At 44.0% G+C, this 20,496-nt stretch overlaps 3 long non-coding RNA genes across 3 annotated transcripts; 1 reads left to right on the forward strand and 2 right to left on the reverse strand.

Annotated features, from left to right (window-relative positions):
- Positions 1 to 451: 451 nt before the first annotated feature.
- Positions 452 to 11,262, reverse strand: LOC119483150. The gene is made up of 4 exons (XR_005205632.1): positions 11,141 to 11,262; positions 1,450 to 1,527; positions 988 to 1,360; positions 452 to 631 (listed from the first exon to the last, which is right to left on the reverse strand). It is a non-coding gene; the product is annotated as an uncharacterized LOC119483150 (long non-coding RNA).
- On the forward strand, positions 8,248 to 19,913 carry LOC119483149. The gene is made up of 2 exons (XR_005205631.1): positions 8,248 to 8,279; positions 19,755 to 19,913. It is a non-coding gene; the product is annotated as an uncharacterized LOC119483149 (long non-coding RNA).
- On the reverse strand, positions 16,339 to 18,784 carry LOC119483151. The gene is made up of 3 exons (XR_005205633.1): positions 18,280 to 18,784; positions 17,835 to 17,969; positions 16,339 to 17,562 (listed from the first exon to the last, which is right to left on the reverse strand). It is a non-coding gene; the product is annotated as an uncharacterized LOC119483151 (long non-coding RNA).
- Positions 19,914 to 20,496: the final 583 nt, after the last annotated feature.

Raw genomic sequence — 20,496 nt, forward strand, 5'->3', positions numbered from 1 at the left:
TAACTGGAGAGTGAGGGAGATGTCACTCAAGCACAGGCTGTATACGCCCCACAAAAGCCTGAGAAGAGATCTGACCAGGTAAAGTAAATGAAAACACCTGTGAAGAGGCTTTAACGTAAGCCCTTAAAGGGATAGTTTGGGTGTTTTGAAGTGGGGTTTGTATGAGGTACTTCTCCGTAGTCGGTGTATTACCTACAGTAGATGACGGTCAGTGCGCCCCCAGTTTGGAGAAACAGACAGGAGCACCGACACCGGAGCAAAGCAATACAGAGCTGTGGATGGCAGGAAAACACATTTTAACCACCTATTTTCACCGCTTTATCTCGCCGTCAGACAGCCCTTTCTTTCTCCTTTCCGACGGGGAACTGAACTGAAAGTGAAACGTATCTATGCTCTCTCCAATGCCAGACAAAAACGTGTACACTTAAACGGATATCAGTTTCTTTTAGGTGGCTAAAATACGTTTTTCTGCCGTTCCCATCCACAGCACTGTATTGCTTTGCTCTGGTCTCTGTACTCATGTCTTTTTCTCGAAGCTAGGGGCACAACGACCGTCATCTGCTGTAAGTGATACACTACTATGAATAAGTACCTCACTTCAATACACCTGAACTATCTCTTTAAAGCTTTACTGCCAACCAGGGGATGCCAGGACACGCCACCGTAACGGCACAGTTAGACCAAAATTCGCTTCCCAGGGCGAGACGCATTAGCTTGCAGCGGTAAACTGACCTGCCTCCTACGCTTTTCAATCAGATTGACGTAAAATCGCGAGGCTCTCTAACGTCCAGTGTTCTTATTTTAGAAGTGAACAGAGAATTAATACAAACATCAGAGAAGAAGGGATGCTAGCCACGCTAGCTGCCGCAGTTTCTGTCTACAGCCCCGCCCACGCTGTCTCCTGAGCCCCTTGCTTTTCGCCGCACCGTGCAAGGAAATTTGGCCAGCCTGAGTGCTCCGTAACCCACGTCTCTCAAATACAATTACTTATTTCCAGAATTTGTCCTTCAAGACAATTTGTCCTCTCACATGTTGACAACTCCGCCTGTGCTGGTGCTGCAGCAACAACAAGAAGAAGAAGCAAAAGAGATGCAGGCAACGAGGAGTTTGACCTTTCCCCCCCACTGCTCAGCCGTCCTGCAAATGGTGACAGGACTGTGATGGGTGTAATCCACCGGGCTCCTGACAGACCGGATCCCGGCGCTCTCTGTCTGCCACCACAGAGCATTATGGGAATTTGATCTGCCAGATGGGATTTTTGTCAGACCGTGACTTGCGGCGGTGGAGGAGCTCAATCACTGCACGTTTTGATTTTCTGTCTCGGCCTCTTCTTGTCCCGCTGCGATGGACGGCTCTTTTTCTAAGAAAAGGAGGAGCGCTGCACACATCACTCAGGGGGACAACAAGAGGTGAAGTTATGATGCTGCATCAGAATGGAGCATTATCCACCAAATGTCACGTCTGGTCTGAAGCCTCACACATGCACAGCGGATGAATTGCAAGGATTGGTCGTGACATCTGGGTATCCTGTGAGCGCACACACACACACACACCGTTAATGGGAGGCAGAATAGATCAAGCTTGGCAGGGGGAGAGACAGAAAGAGGGAGAGGCAACTGGCAGCCGCCCGCCATCCCCATCCTCTCCTGCTTACACAAGAGGCTTGATAAATACTTAACTAGCCTGTAGCACATGGCATCAACTCCCTGTTGCGTAACAAGCAGTGAATCAGGATCTGGAGGATGACGATGGGGTGCAGGTCAGAGAGGAGGAAGAAGAGGGGGGGTAATAGTATCTAGGGGTTACAGCGACTGTGACACCCTCATCCCTCTCCTCCGTCTGTGTGAAGCTTCCAGCCGTGATCTTCTGGATGTTATTGGGATGTTGCGTCACAGCCTCGTGTTTGCTCCTGGATGATGATGTGGCACCCGCGTCCAATTCTCTCTGGCAGCAGACACATCACGGCTGCTGGATGAAAACATCACGGCTCCGAAAATAGAATTAGGAAACCAATGTTGAATTTCTGATGACATTTTTTTTTTTAGTTAACTTAAAAACAGATTACCATTTCTTTGCTAAATGAAAACTGCACCTATTATTAGGGATGCACCGATACCGATACTAGTATCGGGTATCGGGTCCGATACTGTGCCCATGTACTCGTACTCAGTACCACTCTACGGCAGGGACATATCAGAAGCGCTCACGCTCCACCTCCCCGACGGTTCGGGCGAGACGGGCAGGTGCGCCGTGAACCGTTCGCACCGCCTCGTTTGCGGGACTCCCCAGTCTGCCGTGTGTCGCTCACACCCTCCAGCTGGCTGTTAACGAGGGTCTTTTGGCACAGAGAAGTACTCGTATCGGTACTCGGTATCAGCGAGTACCCAAATGTAAGTACTTGTACTTGTACATGGTCTGAAAAAAGTGGCATCGGTGCATCCCTACCTATTATTGATTAGTTTGGATCCAAAATGATACTGTATTTTTGTTGATATTGGAGTATGAGAGATATTTCTGTAAATTGTTGGGTGACACTTTCACTGACTAAGTCCTCTATTTCGTGTTTTAAGATAATTTTATCAGATGTAATTTTAGGCCCTAAAAATGGATATATAGCGGCAGTGCTTCAGGCGCAGATACTCCATAGGACGCCATAGGAACCCCGACAGACAGACAGTTTTATCTACATTAGCAAAGCCCTAGAGGATGAAGACGCAGACTCCAACTGACTTGATGAGAAGGAAAAACAGACTGACATTGCACATAGAGAGACCACATACTGGGGGACAGAGAAAGATGAAAAACAGAGAGGATTTAATCCCTCACTGTCATCACTACAAAATTATGGCGTTTCCATTATCATTAAAAGACTCCTCTCTCTCTCTCTCTCTCTTTCTCTGTCTCTCTCTCTCTCTGTCTCTCTCTCTCTGCAGGCAGGTTTGACAGTGCTTATAAATAGCTCTACAGTGAAATGAAAAAGCCTCTCTTCCAGAGCTCTGGTTTGTGCCATCAAGCTGCTCTGTAATCCTATTCACCACCGTCACTACGATGTGTCGCCACACTCGCTGGCCAGTGCAATAACAGGCCCGCTTGCCAGTTAGCCGTGCATCACTCCTGTAAGCTCCGCTTACTGTCATCTGGGACGCAAGCTGATGAGGAGGACTCTGAAAATATTACAACATTTACTATTTGGAACTTCCGGTCACAAGCGTACCTTCTGTACGTGAGTTACAGCACTTCCGGAGTTATTTTAACCCAAAGCGCAATCTTTTCCTAAGTCTAACTAAGCAGTTTGCTGCCTAAACCTAACCAAGTCCATCTTTTCCTAAACCTAACTAAGTAGTTTGTTGTCTAAGCCTAACCAAGTCGATCTTTTCCTAAACTTAACTAACTGGTTTGTTGCCTAAACCTAACTAAGTCGATCTTTTCCTAAACCTAACTAAGCAGTTTGTTGCCTAAACCTAACCAAGTCCATCTTTTCCTAAACCTAACTAAGTAGTTTGTTGTCTAAGCCTAACCAAGTCGATCTTTTCCTAAACTTAACTAAGTGGTTTGTTGCCTAAACCTAACCAAGTCGATATTTTCCTAAGCCTAACTAAGCAGTTTGTTGCCTAAACCTAACTAAGTCGATCTTTTCCTAAACCTAACTAAGTAGTTTGTTGCCTAAACCTAACCAAGTCCATCTTTTCCTAAACCTAACTAAGCAGTGTGTTGCCTAAACCTAACCAAATCAATCTTTTCCTAAACGTAATTAAGTAGTTTTATTTTGAAAAGACTGGAGCGGAAATTGACATGTGACGTGTTGCTCGATGTTCGTAGTAAAACACACATAAAATATGTATTTGGAAGTCGTGCTGAGCGTCACGACAAAAAAAAGGAAAATCTGTGTCTACGTACATCAAATAGATTAAATATCGTGACTTTCACAAACTGCCGAGACACGTACCGAGGCAGTACGTGTTGTACGTATTTACTGCCAGAGTTAGGAACTGAAAAACTGCCGTTCACTCTTATTAAAGACACATCTGATCTGTGTTACATATGAGGGGGAAAAAAAATCAGAGTTGGGATATTTCCAGCTGCAGTGTGAACACAGCCTGCAGGACACGAAGAACAGAACACGATGAAAACATTATACTTTAGATCACTAACAATGACAAGGGAAATGAAGATAAATTGAATTAAATATATCAGCACTGTGGAGATATAACAGAAATATTCAGAGAGGATGCAGCAGAAAGCTCTGGAGGGTTGAGCTGCCAGACGAAGTCACTCCCTAAAGCCCTCACCTATCAGTGTAAATAAAGAGCACTGATGCGTGAGTAAAACAAAGCCCAGAATAATGTGTTGACGACACAAAGCAGCGAGGCATGTTGCACAAACTGCTTTTTAAGACAGAACTGGCTGAACAAAAATATTTCCGCTCTGTGTATCTTTCTCCAAAAGTGGAGTTCCAGTGAAGACTCCTTGAAGCCGGAAGTCATTTTTTTGAATTTACCTCCATGCATTATTCATGACCTGGCTGCTGCCGTTGGCCTGCTCCTGTGCCATGGCCTATTTACAGAGCCACTCGTGAATCCATTAGCTGTGAACGGAGCAGTGCCAAGGCTCATCTATAAGCACAGTGCACATGAATCCATTCATAACCTCTTAGACAATAACAACAGCAGCTGGGCTTTTTTAACCTGGCTGTGGCTAATTCATGGATCATGTCATAATCCCGTCCTTAAAAAAAAAAAAATACGAGCAAACACAAAGGCAAAACAAACCGCAAATTAAAGACTATCCTATATTGACTTTTTAGCCATGTTGGTCGGTCGGTTCAGAGACATTCATGGTCAATAGACGATGAGTCCATATGTCTTTGGTGAATGAGAATGGCGGAATCGGGGACTTACAACGGCTTCTTGCTAATATCATTATTTCTTTTGCCCAGTTTTGGGACCAGCGCCATCCATCGCACACATGTCATTAACTCAGTTTTGTCTCATATGGTGCATTTTCGCAACCTAGAGATTAATAAAGTGTGCAAGGTTTGTGTGCGTAACGTTTTTTAACGGATGATGGATTAAAAAAACTCATAAAATACAGACTTGATGTGCCTTTACTTGGAAACTGACATGAACGCTAATAACAGTTTGAATGATATGACATGAACGCGGCGTAATGACAGCCTCACAGAGCAGCGAGCGCGCTGTAGCGGACCTGTGGATTCTTATTCTTGTTAAAACTATACATCGAGCTTTCGACCGTTTCACAGGACGAGTACTTTAAAGTGAATTGAAGTGCAACACTGCAACATTGAATGTCAGTGTGTGTGTGTGAGTCCACAGACACAGGGACAGCGGGGCCGGGCCTCCGAGGAGACGAGGGACGACCGGCTTTCTAATCCTCAGGTTCAATGAAAAGCGCCTCATCGGCTGGTTTTGGGCAGAGCGAGGTCATTGTCCGCGGCATGTGGTCGGCTGGCTCCGGCCTTCAGAGCGCTCTCACGCTACATCCAGAGTCTCTGCTGAACACGGCAAACCTGCTGGATGGTTTATCAGTAAAACTACACGACACACTACAAAACAATAAGGTGACATAACACAGACAGCCAGCGGCACATGTGCAGGGAGAGATCAGACAAATGGGAAGATGGATAAAAGTCGAGGTCCAAAGTTTGTTTTTGGTCCTTAGCAGTTGAAGTAAATGTAAATGGTAGTGTTGCATGCTAACATGCTCACGTTACAGCAGGTAATTGCCATGTTCATTATCTTAATTTAGCATGTGAAGGGCAAATTACAGCTGATGGGAATAAAAAAAAAAAAACCTGACCCCTCATCTGGGGTCGGTTACGACAGAGTATTAGTGCCACATTGAAGGAAATAAAGTCATGATATTACGAGAAAAAAAGTAATATTACGAGAATTAATTCATAACTTTACGAAAAAAAGTCATAATATTACAAAAATAAAGTCATAACTCTAAAGGGAAAAAAGGGTAATAATATTACGAGAATAAAGTCATAACTTTAAAGGGAAAAAAGAGTAATAATATTACATGAATAAAGTCAGAACTTTAAAGGAAAAAAAGTAATTTCCTCCTCCACAAAAGAGTCAGTTTCTCCATCAGGTCTGTGTGTTTCTTTCTTCAGAATAAACTCAGTTTCTTGCACAATCTTTTCCAGGTCCTGGTACTGATGATAATGTGGTGCTGATGTGCCAAAATATTAAGTATTTGGTTATTTGTGAAACCTAAACTAAAGTATAACTTCACAAGCATTATATTTTTTTTATTATTTTGCCTAAAATGTCTCTTTTGATAATAATAGGTTGCTGACCCCTGCCTTAGCCCTTATACATTTATTTATTTTAATTAATTAATGAATTAATTCACATTTATTTCTGATTTATGACTAAGACAACTTGACACACAGTGCTGAGCTGCATCTCAAATTAATCTCCAGGTTCCCAGCTTTCAGATGATGTTCACCACTTCTATGTGACATCTACTGCTGACCTGCTATCTCCTCCTAAAGACCCCCTGGACCTCCTAAAAAAGGGGTCTATTGTGGGTCTCAGAAGGTTAAAAATAGTCCAAAACAATGCTATTTCTTAGAGCTTCTGCTACCCTTTTCCCTCCACTTTCCAGATAAATGTGTGAGCTGTGTTGAGTGAATCAGCAGAGCCAACATCCACTGTGGACACATGGGGGAAGCTGACCTTTTCCTTTAATCTGTTCTTTGTTCGGGCTCCAATTTCCTGCGTTTCACTCCAACCTGTAACCTCCGTCTATCTACACCTGACTGTCTCCACTATCTAAGGCAATTCAATCAAAACCGTCTTGTGTTTCTTTAATTCTGTAGCCTACTGCGGTATCTTTCTCGCCACGATGCTCCACAGGACCGCACAAGAATCTGCAGCTTTGGTCATGAAAAGCTTCCTGAGTCCAAAAGCTCTCAGCGGCGTCCTCTCTTGACCTTTCCTCCTACATGGACTTCCTCCACTCTCACTGAGTCATCCTCCCATTGATTGTCCGCGTACAGTGTTCCACTGACAATGACTTGATTTCTTCATCTTACATCACATCTGTTTATCTGTCGGTAACGTAAAACACATTTCGGTCCTCATCCATCCTTTTTTATCTCTTTAATAACAGACACTCCCTCGCTGTCTCCGACGTACTATTCTACTGCTGCATTTGAGTTTATCCAGTAATGCATTATCATTTATATGTGGAAATAAACTACACGTAGACCTGCTGTGTGACCTGCAGACTTCAACACTATAATCTAGTGTGTTGATCAGCAGTTGGCTTATTAGCATCATAGATCGATAACTGAAGGGGCCTACGGGTTACAGGCTGAGGGCCTCTTTATGAGGTGACTGTTGACATTTCATATTGGAAAGTAATCAAATAACTATTAAGAGACACAAAGAGATGCAAAACAACCACAAAAAGGCACAAAATGACGAGGCACAAACCAATCACAAAGAAGAGATGGAAAACGATCACAAAGAGATGAAAAACGATCAAAAAGAGGCACAAAATGACCACAAAGAGACACAAAATGGGGCGGCTGTAGCTCACAAAACGACCACAAAGAGATGCAAAATGACCACAAAGAGGCACAAAACGATCACAAAGAGATGCAAAACAACTACAAAGAGGTGCAAAATTACCACAAAGAGATGCAAAACGACCACAAAGAGATGCAAAACGACCACAAAGAGGCACAAAACTACCACAAAGAGATGCAAAACGACAACAAAGAGATGCAAAACGATCACAAAGAGGCACAAAATGATGATGCTCAGAACTACCTCTGAGAGATACAAAACGACCACAAAGAGATGCAAAACGACCACAAAGAGACAAAAAATGACAACAAAGAAATGCCAAACGACCACAAAGAGATGCAAAACGACCACAAAGAGACAAAAAATGACAACAAAGAAATGCCAAATGACCACAAAGAGATGCAAAATGACCACAAATAGGCAAAAAACGACCACAAAGAGATGCAAAATGACCACAAAGAGATGCAAAATGACCACAAAGAGATGCAAAATGACCACAAAGAGGCACAAAACGACTAAAAAAAAATGGAAAACGACCACAAAGAGATGCAAAATGACCACAAAGGCAGAAAAGGACCCCAAAGAGACGCAAAATGACCACAAACAGGTGCAAAATGACGAGGCACAAAACAAAATGTTTCAGTGTGGGTGTCTTCTCCTATAAGACGTGTAGGGGGCCTTTAACGAGTGTGTGAGTGTGTGAGTGTGTGTGTGTGTGTTAGCCAGCCCCTGATAAAGAGGCGACATCAGTGTTGTGTCTGCTGCTATAAATAGACAAAGTGACACATCAGTGAATGTGAAAAGGATTTCATCAGAGTCATTACGGTGTCAGCCTACCTTTCATATATGGTCTGTTTTTAGAAGGTCTTTATTTCTCACCTGGAACAGCTCACATGTCTCGTCTTCTCTTACTTTTCAAAAGATATCACCTGATGGTGAGTCGTGAGCAAAAAAAATGGATTCTTTCAACACACTTCTAACAAATTCTAATCAAAGGAAAGTTAACTGGACACTTTCCTCGTTTGCAGCAGCCTCAGATTTCCACCTGGAAGCTTTGACTCCAGACGTACTGTACTGTACACCGTCTGGCTCAGAGCTGCCTCGTGCCTCGCTAATGGACACCTGGACAGTAGTTGCAGAGGTTTGTTGTTATATATATATATATATATATATATAGCACAGACAGCCGAGTGGAATGAAATCCTCAGTAATGGAGCTGAGAGTCACACCATTTCCTTCTTTCACAGGTTGTCAGTGTGGTGAGAAAAACAAAGGTGGATGTGATAAGATAACTCCGTCAGTGACAGTGGAACCTGGGGAATAACACTGTGTGCAGATACACAGAACATATGTGTGTGTGTGTGTGTAAATACACTATATATAATACAAACACAGGCCTCGAGTCTGTGACATCACCATTTCCCAGAGGTGGAAGAAGTACTCTGATCTTTTACTGAAGTAAAAGTCCTGCAAAGTACAAAAGTATTTGCATCAAAAGTCAGTGCACTAAAAGGCATGCAGCCGGCCCGGCTATGTCAACAAAGCACAGAGAAGCTCTGATTACAACACACACAGAGGGAGAGCGACTTCATTCTCTGCTCAGGTAGACGTTACAATAGTTTGTTGCTATATTAACGCTCTGGATATCGTATAGAGTACAATATTTGAGTAACTTTACTGAGGTTTCAAAGAGGATACTCTTCGCGTTTCCTTTTTCTGAGGCCAAGCGAAACAGTGAGTTTCCAGTGCACGATAAGAACAACATATTTACTGTATTTCAGAGCAGTAGAGTTAGCAACTAAAACTGTCCCAAAATGCCAACCCTGCAGACAGCTTTGTGTCCGGGTCAGGACAGAGTGCGACCAGACCGAGCAGAGGTGTCTGATAAGGCGCTGAGGAGTCAGCAGATTGTCGGCCACACAGACAGGCAGGCAGGCAACCAGAGGAGGCGGCGCTTCCAAAATCTCTGAGTCATCGCCTGGCTTCCTTTGATTCCTTCCTCCAGCACCAACACCGCTGCTTCTCCTCCTCCTCCTCCTCCTCCTCCTCTGTTGTTTCAGCCATCCGTCTCACTGACGGCACATGCAAATAGAGCTGTTAGCAGACGGTGGGAGAAACCTTCGGCGGCCGCCACGAGCACGGGAGGGTAACAGTGTCGACTCAGAAGATTCAGGGAGTTCGTTAGCGAGGCAGGAGCAGTAGCGGTCTCTAGATCTGAGGTCGTGTAACAGAGAAAGAGCTGAATATGAATCAGGACAGTGGTGAGAATAAAAAGAGCATTCTGACCTTTCTGTTGTCAAGTCGATTATTTGCTGAACAATAAAGGGATGATACAGGAAGTGAGATCTGCCGGTGACATAAAAACAATCCTGATCACAAACTGACAAAAGAAAAGATGTCAACAACTCAAAGACAAAAGGAATCAGTTTTCACCGGCGATGTGAAAGTGATTCCTCTATTTATAGCAGCAAGAAGAAAGACGATGAGGTGAGAGAGACACAAACAGAGGTTGTTTTAAATCTAGTGTAAAGGCAGACACTTTAAACACAACACATGGTGACACAGGAATTACTATTAAAAGGTCTCTATGTAAGAATCATTAAATTGTTTAACAGCGACACCTGTGGCCGTTAAGTCAACGGCAGTCGGCGTCCTGTTGCTCGCACTACGTAGACTGGAGCGAGCATCGGTCAAAACAGTGAGGCGACACACACGAGCCTGAACATGATTGACAAAATGACCACAAAGAGGCACAAAACTACCACAAAGAGGCACAAAATAACCACAAAGAGGCACAAAATGACCACAAAGATACACAAAACTCCCACAAAGAGACACAAAACTCCCACAAAGAGGCACAAAATGACAAAAAAGAGACACAAAACAACCAAAAAGAGACACAAAACGACCACAAAGAGGCACAAAATGACCACAAAGATTTTCCCGGAAAAACCAGCGAGTCGATGCAAAAGTTCTGAAAATGTGACATACTCGTTTTTCTACAGTAGGCAGGTAACGTAGGTACCGTCAGGGTTCGAGTATTAACGATGTCCTATCGTCACGGGGACGATATAGAAAAATTCTCGATGCATCTCCAGCATCCTTCAGAGGTCAAAGGCCATCAGACCAGACAAACAGTGTCCCAGCTGTGGATGTGCAGACCCGGAGCAGCACTCGCTGTCCAAGGCCTCCGTTAAAAGCGTTGCAGTGGTGAAATGTGATGCAAAGCTAAATGAGGGAAACCTGAGACAGGGCCGGAGAGTCTATTAACGAAGCAGGGAGGGACAACGCATACAAATAATTTGTCTTTGGTGATGTTTCTGGATGAGGAGGAGGAGAATGACAGATGTAGTTCACAACCTACAGACCTACTGGAGGTCACACAGTACAAACCACCGACTGCAGAGTCTCAGTCCGAGTGAGAGGAACAACATTCACAATGTTCTTCTCACAGCTCTTAAAGGTTATATTGATAACATGAGCCTCAGTTGTACTTTGTGCTTAGTGCTGCTGTCACAGTTAGTAATGCAGGAGAACAGGGATGCAGACAGCTGAGGAGGAAGTCAGTGGAAACTTACAGGCATCAAGAGTCCAAATAGCAGCAGTCAATCCAACAGGCAGGTAGACAGGTAACAGAAAGACGCATTGGAACTAAGATGATCTGACAAAGGAACAAACAAAGTGGGTATATGTGGAGAGCAGTTGATGAGGGAACGAGATGCAGGTGAGGAGACGAGATGCAGGTGAGGAGACGAGATGCAGATGAGGAGACGAGATGCAGGTGAGGAGGAGGGCATGGCGGCCAGGCGGGGCGGATTAGAGAAGTGGGATTTGTGCCGGAAGTATCTCAGTAGCAGCCGTGATAGGAGCTGTTTGAATCCTCTAAATCCTGAGGAAAGGAGCTTCAATGCTTCCTTTCTTATCTCCTTTAGCAGAGGATACACTGGACCATCCTTTACCAAAGGAAAAGAGAGAATAACATCCCACAATTCCTTGCGTCCGCAGCATTTCAAGCGACGCACCGTTCGGCCGTTCATGATAACAAACGATATGCTTCTCTTGTATATTATTTTCATACACCAATTGGGATTCATGTTTAATATGAGTGGGGAGTGACAACCATTACGTTTCACTTTATTTTTAATTAATTATTTATTCCGAACACATAAAAACACCTTCTTGTCCACGTTTAAGGTCAGATGATGTTTATTATATGTTGATGTTAAGTGTTCCAGCAGCAGGAAGACCTGCTGTATCTCTCTTTAACAGTCTGTCACTGAAAGACTCATTTAAGAACGCACGGAGGGAAGCAGCGCCTTTTGTAGTCCGTCTTCAGAACATTGTAGTTTCACCACGGCAGACTCACGTCACTAACATCCGCTGCCGTCGCATCATAATGACGGAGCTTATAGTGAAAGTGCAGTCGGATTCTCTGAACACCGCGGTTGTCTTTTGTCCTTCTGAATTCTCCTTCTCATCTTTCCTTGACCTCATGATGTTTTCCATCGGGCAACTTGACCTTGATGGAAAACATCACAAGGTCATGAAGGAGAATTCAGAAGGAAACTTAGGAACAGCGGTGCTCAGACACTCTGACTGCACTCACACGAGGCTGCGTAATTATGCGACGTTGGATGTGATTGACGAGGGTCAACCCGTCGCTTTAAATGTTGCCGCCGCAAGGAATTATGGGACGACATTATATCCTTTCCTTTGGTAAAGGATGGTGCCTAGTGAATCCTGTGGTAAAGGAAGCATTGAAGCACCTTTAGAGAATTCAACCGGCTCTTATCACGGCTGCCGCTTCGATACTTCCGGGTCATTTCACTCAGTTAGGAAACTTCCTAAGCAAGAAAGACTATTTGACCACATAGTCTTGTTTAGTTATGAGGCATCGTGGTGGATCAGTTGGTTATTATGACGTGTCAGAAAGCAAACATCCTTCTTAGTGATGCTGTAAATATCATTTAAATATTGTTTATTATGTCAGTTAGTGTCACAATCACATATATAAATTTGCCAAAACTGGATGAAACAGCAAAAATCCACCATCATCTTTTCGTCAAACAACTCATCATCTGTGTAAACAAACAGATATTTCCCATCAGTCGGCTATTTCACAGTCCAATACTACTCGAGTAGAGCAGCTGATGCGAATGTCGGCGCACAACAGCTCCTGTATGTCCACCGGCAGCCGCGTGCCAAGTGCAAGCGACACACTCGCTCGTCATCCGTCTCCGCTATTCAGAAAATGTCACATTTAAAAGGATAAACATCGTCTGTGCTTGTGAACAGACGCTCTTCATGCAATGCATATGTTTCCCCCAAACAAATATGCCTGCTTGTATTCGCTGTACTATCTGCTGTCAGCACTCGGAAGGAAATAGAACAGGGTTTTTGGCTGCAAAATCGAAAAGGGGATACCAACATCTGTATTTAAGGTGTGTTCGGAGAGAAGGGGAGAAACAGAGAGGCAGGCAGCTGTACTTATAGGGGTTCCCCAAAGCTATCCCTCTTTCTAAAAATAGCTGCAGCTCTGCCAACCTGGACGAGAGGATAAACAACATCCCCATCCAAGGCGTGCATTCAAATGAAGAGAGACAGAGAGAAGGAGAGAGGAGAACACCTCTCTCATTCAGGTCTTATGTTGTTAAATCCATCTAATGTTTGACGGTCATAAAACATTCAAGGAGGAGAATTCAAATAGACCAAATGTCTCCACAGAACACGATGCTGAACAGGCTTTTACGCTCTCGTATTGTACTAAATTAACACGTCACACTTCTCTTATCTCTGACCCAGATGTTAGGACGGAGAAAGAGAAGAGAAGAGAAGGCTGGTTATATGGACAAGCTCTGCCCTGAGAGTCAGCTAGGTCGCTCAATAGTGTGTTCATGTCTGTGTTGTCGAGGCGCAAAGAGAGGAAAATGATAATAAAAAGACGACTAAATGCTCCACTAATCCGGCTGTGAATGAGAGCGGCTCGCTGCAGCAGTTCTTTTATGCTCTGTCGATTCCACGGGGGGATAAACACAACGCTGAGCCAGCACCCGGCACCCAACACACAGCACCCAGCGCAACCTCACCCACCCTGCTGCACTGCAAGCACTAAGGATTACCTCATTTTATGTCTGTTAACCCATTTTAAGCCTCCCGGCAACAACTATGGCTGCAAAAGAGAGGGCTTTCAGGTGATGTAGAGTAACGCACCCTCTGTCGGCCGTAATGGAGGTCATCCACTCTTCAGATACAGATTAGAAAAAAGCATTTTTAATTATACCTTTGGCTGGGAACTGATTGAAATAATCAGTTATGAGCTGAAATGTTCCTTGCATAATACTGGTATGTAAAAAAATCAATATCACTCTATATTTCAGCTGCTTGGCAGTAATGTTAGCTGACCAGATGAAGGTCTCTCCATGAATCACTGCTGATCCTAGTGTTGGCTTTTCCTGCCTCAGCCTCCCGACCGCGGCCGGAGGGAACAGGGGAGACACCGGAGTTTTGGTCGGAGACGATAACGTTTCTCTCTGCGGAGCCCCGTCACTTCACAAGACACGGGAAACCTCTGTTGGTCTGGAGGAGCTGCAGCAGTTATTTCTGCACAAACGTCCACTGAACATTCACTAGATATTCTCAGAGCTAAACTAACTCTTCTGCAGTGTGGAGTGAGCAGCATGCACGGGAGAGTGGAGCGAAAGAGCGAGAACGAACGCGGTGTGTGAGTGAAGGCAGGCAGAGGAGCAGAGGAGCAGAGTACAGCAGAGACTCCGGTCCTGGAGACCAAAGCTACGGTCTCCCCCGCGTCCTCCGACCGCGGCCAACACTGTTTAACAGACGGGCTTCACTAGATACAACCAAGAGGTTTAGGTGCTTCCGTGTAGTTCGTGTTGGAGTCTGAATCTGAACAGCGTAGCCACACGCAAGCGCGCATGGGACACCGACCCGCAATGATTTATACGTGTAAGAAGTTACAAACAGTCTCTTTAACTTATTAAACGCTGAAAAATGTACTTCCATGGCCAGTAAACACAACGAAATGTAGTTTAAATCCATCAGACTGAAGCTGAGTAGAACCACCCACACAAGTTTATTAGACAGGTCTATTATAGTAGTGTAGCTGCTCCATCACTGAATAACCTTCAATGACTGAATATAAAATGTCATTGAAGCAGATCGTTTTTATGACATGACCTTTCTTTTTTAAACATTAGATTTCCACTGTCGGGTTACTCACAGCTCTTACAGTTAACGCACCTCTACAAGCAACCACAGTACAGCTGCTGTAAATATGAATACGCCTCCTCTAATACATAAATAAAGACCTTCACAGCTTCCTCACATGAAACCAGAAGAGTCTGTGTGCTTATGGAAATGTGCCACGCCAGCGTTTTTGAACTGACCTCTTTTCTATACAACTCAGTGCTCCATCGTGCACCGATGCAAAGCATTACTGTGGAGTCACGCCCGGCGACATCAGTCTGACGGCCCGTTGCCAGGGCGATGCCAAGGAAGGAGGGGCGGAGTCTGAGGAGGAGGGATGATGGAAACAGAGAGGAGGAGAGGAGAGGAGAGGAGAGGAGAGGAGCTTACATAATGACCAACAGAACATGAGGTGTTTCCCTCATCTGTCCTTTTATTCTGTCTCAATGTCATTTCTCTCCTTCATTGCTCCTTCCTTCCCTCCCTCTTTCCATCTCTCCATCACCTCTTTCTCTTTTCGTTTCCACCCTCCCTCTCTCTTTCCTCCTCCAATTCTTTTTTCTTCCTCGCCGTCCCTCCATCTCCTTCCCTTCCTTCCTTGTTCCCCTAACCCTTCTTTACATCCTCCGTCCGCCCCTCCCCGTGTCCTTCCTCCCTCCTTTCCTCCCTCGTTCCTCTCTAGCCTTGAAGGAAAGCCAGCCAGTCATCAGGTTGACGTATCCTAGCAACAGCGACACCCCGCCCCATCCAGCATCAGGGTGAACCAAATTACATTTTTTGGGATGAAGAGAGAGATTGTGATTGGAGGAAGAAGTGGAAGGGTGAGGAGGGGTGAGGAAGGATAATACCCATCAGTTCATACCAGACATTTTAATGTCAATCACAGAATATTCATTTTAACATCAAACACTAAGTGCACTGCGTGGATTAGATGGCAGTTTGACTCTTTCTGGAGACAGTATCCACCAATTAAACACTTCCATAGTAGTACGCTGTGTACAATGTGGACATACAGGCATAGTGGGTGAATTTCAACAGGCTAGTGTTATCTCAAATCCAACACGGCTGTTGTGCACTCACCGGAAATGACGACATTTGACCGCTTCTTCTTCTTCTTCTCCTTCTCCTTCACCTCTATACATCACTCCTGTAACAATGCACACATTTTGGTTCCATATTGTAATTTGAGTGTGAAATATTGAACACCAAAAATAATTATATATCACTATCATCATCATCTCCTCAACCGTGGGAGACCACAAAACATTACCAGCAAGACTTTCGTAAGAGATGAAGCAGTGTTTTCATCAATTTGCTCAAGTGTAGTTGCAAGTCATTCAGAGCGAACACAACAACAAAGAATTTCATCAGAACTTTCTGAACAACATAGTCTGCGACAAACACGTGAGTACAGTTATATTGTCTCTGTTTAAATTACGAGCATTAACGTGAAATTGAGCTGTATCTAAAGAGGAAGTTCCTCGTTTTATTACAATGCAAAAATATATTATGTTTAAACAAATATCAAATAGATTATTTCAGTGTGTAGACATGCTGACTGCCAGCAGTCTCCTCTCTGAAGACCGGTTTCGGTGCTGCACCTGTCTGCATGTGTTCACTGATCCAGTCTCAATACTGTGTGGATGCAACATCTGCACCACAGAACACTTCTGGGACATTAATGTCCAATGCCAATGTCCCACGTGTAATAAACGGTTTGACAGAAGACCAGAGCTGCATGTCAACACTTTCATATCTGAGTTGAGCTGCTCAGTTAAACAGAAAAGCAGCTCAGAGCAGCAACGAGCCAAACCAGGAGAAGTTCTCAGCGAACGTCTGCACTGAAACCAGAGTGAAGGAGCCTGAAGTCCGGCCTGCTGCTGGTGTGTCTGGCCTCCTGCTGTGAGACTCACCTGGAGCCTCATCAGAGAACCGCAGGCCTGAAAAGACACAAGCTGATCGATCCTGTGGAGAACCTGGAAGGATGGCAGGATGTGCAAGAAGCATGATAGACCTTTAGTGTTGTTCTGCAAGACTGACCTGGTGTAACACTATTCCTCCTTTCCTCCCTTGCCACCTTGCTTGATTCCTTCTGTCACTTTGCTTCCTCTACCACTTCCTTTCCCTCCTGCCTTCCCTGTCTCTCTCTCTCTTCCTCCCTCCATAGTGGCACTTCGTTGATGCAAAGCAGTGAAGGGACAGAGCGGGAATTGATATCAGATGTTTTGTTGTTATCTGAGATGGACAGGAAGGACTGTTCTGCTCTATCAACGTCCTTGGCTGGCCGAGGAAATGACACCAGGGACGCCTCGCCAGCGGATCCAGACAGCTGCCTGGATAGACGAGCGGCTGCTCCAGCTCACAAAGAGACTGGTCCAGGTGCAGTTTGGTGTTATTCAAGCGTAGTAGTTGGGTGTTATTCTTGAATTCAAGATGTGAGGATTTGAGAAGTAGATTTGTTCTCAGGAAAAATTCAAGTGAAGATTTTCCTTGTGGCAATTTTTAGGGTTTAATTTAAGCTTTAAATCTAATTTCTTTTGTAGGAGTGTAGGAATTTGATAGATGCTTATAACTGTGTTCCACATTTACATTTTTAATATCACAAATCGCAAGAGGTCAAGCGTCCTGTCTCTCTGTATTTTAATATTCTTTCTTGTCCTTTGTTCTGACCTATAATGGATGAATACATTTCTTCTGCGTCTTGTTCCTGGGGGTTCGGTGCCTTGCTCAAGGGCTGATCCGTGAATATGAAACTGCAAACAGGCCGGCCTCGACCTCTCTGTGACCTCCAGGCGACCTGGGAAGTGTCAGATTATCAGAAACAGCTGGATGTGGATGTGACAAGTCTAATATGAGCTCAAACCAACAGCTGGAAGAAGACGCTATGTCCCCCTCTAATGGTGGCTCAGCTGTTTTACAGTCTTGCAAATGATCACTTGAAGTGGTTTTATCACTTGAAATGCCAATAATTTTAGATGATAAACACTCATTTAAGAAGAGATTCTTAAATATTTTAACAACAATAGCTTATTTGCATTTCACAACATACATTGTTGTGACAAATAGAACCTTTTGGCTCCTGTGATGACCACCGTCTGCATCAGAAGAGGTAAGACACCTGCAAGACTTATTTCTCATCGATCTAGTGCATCTAGCACATGAGTTCATCAGATACAGTAGAGGTGAAATGTGGTTTTGTCACGGCTGAAAAAAAAAAAAGAAAGATACAAAATGTTTTATTTTAACTGGAAAAAGAATAAATTGTTTATATGATGATAAGACGGCAACCAAGTAAATAGTTCCAGACAAATCTGATTTAAATCTATAAAATCCTTTGAACCAATTCTCTTCGAACCATTTCTTTCTCACACACACACACAGACACACCCCTATACTTCTGACTTTGTGTTTTATGTTTTGATGTCGGAATATGTATATATATTTCATTTTTTACAGCGGAACAGTAAACATATCGGCTCTTTATACAATGGTAAATGGACTTGCATTTATATACCATCTTTCTAGTCTTCCGCCTCGCTCCCAAAGTGAGGATCGGCCAAGATGTCCTCACTCTGAAGGTCTAACACATTGGTCCTCACAAAGATAGCTGTACAGACACACACACACACACACACTGATTTTATTCCATGAATCAGGGCAGTTGGAATCATTTATTTTTCACCATTTGGTTTTTCTGATGTTATTTAGATTCTTTTCTCCACTCCAGCTGAGTCTTGGCCATATTTCCATCCGCATTTGCTTTGACCTCACCGACACGTTTTTGATAATTTGCATAATTGTTCATGTTTTGGTCTAGATCAGGGGTCTCGTTGAGCGCCGCTTCACCAAAGTCCACGCCAACTTTTCATTGAGCTTTCCGGCTTGTAGCAGTTTACGAACGGAAGGTGAAGGAGATGAAAACAACGCTTAAAAGACGTCAGTCTCTGTTTATTAAACTGACAAAGAAGGTCAACGCAGCAGCAGAGGCTTCGTTTAGTGGCGCACATCCACTGATCTATTGACTGTATATTGACATCATATCAGCTACATTACTACAGTTTCAATGTCTAGACATCTGTAGAATATGTTACGGAGATGAAAAAAAGTAAAGATTAATTTTTAAATCAACACTTCCTGCTTTCATTTCAAAATAAAAGCCCCCAAGCGTTTTTTTTCTGTTGACAGAATTCCTTCATTTGTTAACATGAGGCTTTTATTTCTGAAATATGTGCCGGACAGTGTTGTAGAACATGCAGTGACTTGCACAGCTCCATGAATGAATATAGTACGGAGTTTTAATTGTGGATTATTACTATTATTTACAAATTACCACACAGTTCTCAACCTTTCTCGGTCTAAAATAAATATAAATGATATTTATAATGAAATGAAGTGGTCGTTAAAAGGCAAACTCTATGTAGAAAGAAAGGGCTGACAGCAGCAGATGCAGCAGCTGAAACACAGCTGGTGTGAACACCCGACGCGTGAATCACGTAGCCGCCACGCGCTCCTGACGTTCCTGGTGTGTCCCAGGCTTAACAAAACCCTTCATCGATGGTGGGATTGCAATAGAGGCGATGACTGCGGTGGCTGAAACGTTATTAAAGTACCATAAAAGTAAGACTGAAATGATGTCTGCTATTGGCGATGTACAACTTGGTGGTGCTATGTGTCGCTATCGGCCACTTTCATTTTGTCAAATTAGCTCTCAGAGGAAAAAAGGTTGGAGACCCCTGATCTAGATTGTCTTTGCAGTCACAAAACGACACATCCAATAGTAATGGACCGGTAATCTAAACAGTAATGACCACCTCTCGTACAATATCAATAAATACAGAATGAGTAATAATAAATGTGAGACAGACGACCCCAGGATGTCATTTGTTTTTATTCTGTGTTATGTTACATGTGACCATAAACTTACAGGAAGTTATAGTTACCTAGAAGATATAGTAAATATATTCATGTACTCAGATAGGAAAAGGGTAGGTGTGTGTGTGTGTGTGTGTGTGTGTTGGGGGGGGGCAGTAGACGTTGACAGTGTGCACAAGTTGAGGACAGTCGCTCGTGTGTGACATCGAGTAGCGAGGAGTGGGATAAAACCGTGTGATTCTGAAAAACGTTGAACAAGTGACCCTAACGCTACGAGCAGAAAAAAAACATGAACCCACATACAAAAGAGGAATAAATAAAACGTTATTATTTTACAGATACAGCAACAACAACAACAACAACAACAACAACAACAACAACAGAGATGTTTTATTTCCCTCTGAATTTTGGTGTTTTGAGAGAGCGAGAGAAGGACGAGGACGACAACGGAGAGGAAGTGGTCTCTCTCTCCATCTCTCGCTCTCTCTCTGTGGCAGGAATCAGCATCTGGAAAACCTACGGGCGAGTTACTATGGCGACGCTTCGGGGAGGGGGGGGGGGGGGGTCGGTGAGCTCTGGAGCCGGAGTCAGACTCATCTCTAAGGCTTCGTATGGCACGTCCGCTCTAAAACACGACTACAGCCGCCGCCAGGATACCAGTCCAAGTCCCCCCCCCACTTTTATTCCAGATCATTCCCGTCATCATTCGCTCACCGAGACACTTGGGACACCACAACCCCCCCAACATCCCTGCCGACCCCCCATCACCTCCCCTATCCACCCCCCTCCCCAGTCCGACTCTAGAAGGCACTGGTATATACTTTATATCTCCACATTCTAACATCTGGAATCTCTATTT

Source organism: Sebastes umbrosus, chromosome 23 (assembly GCF_015220745.1).
Source record: "Sebastes umbrosus isolate fSebUmb1 chromosome 23, fSebUmb1.pri, whole genome shotgun sequence".
Classification (NCBI taxonomy): Eukaryota; Metazoa; Chordata; class Actinopteri; order Perciformes; family Sebastidae; genus Sebastes; species Sebastes umbrosus.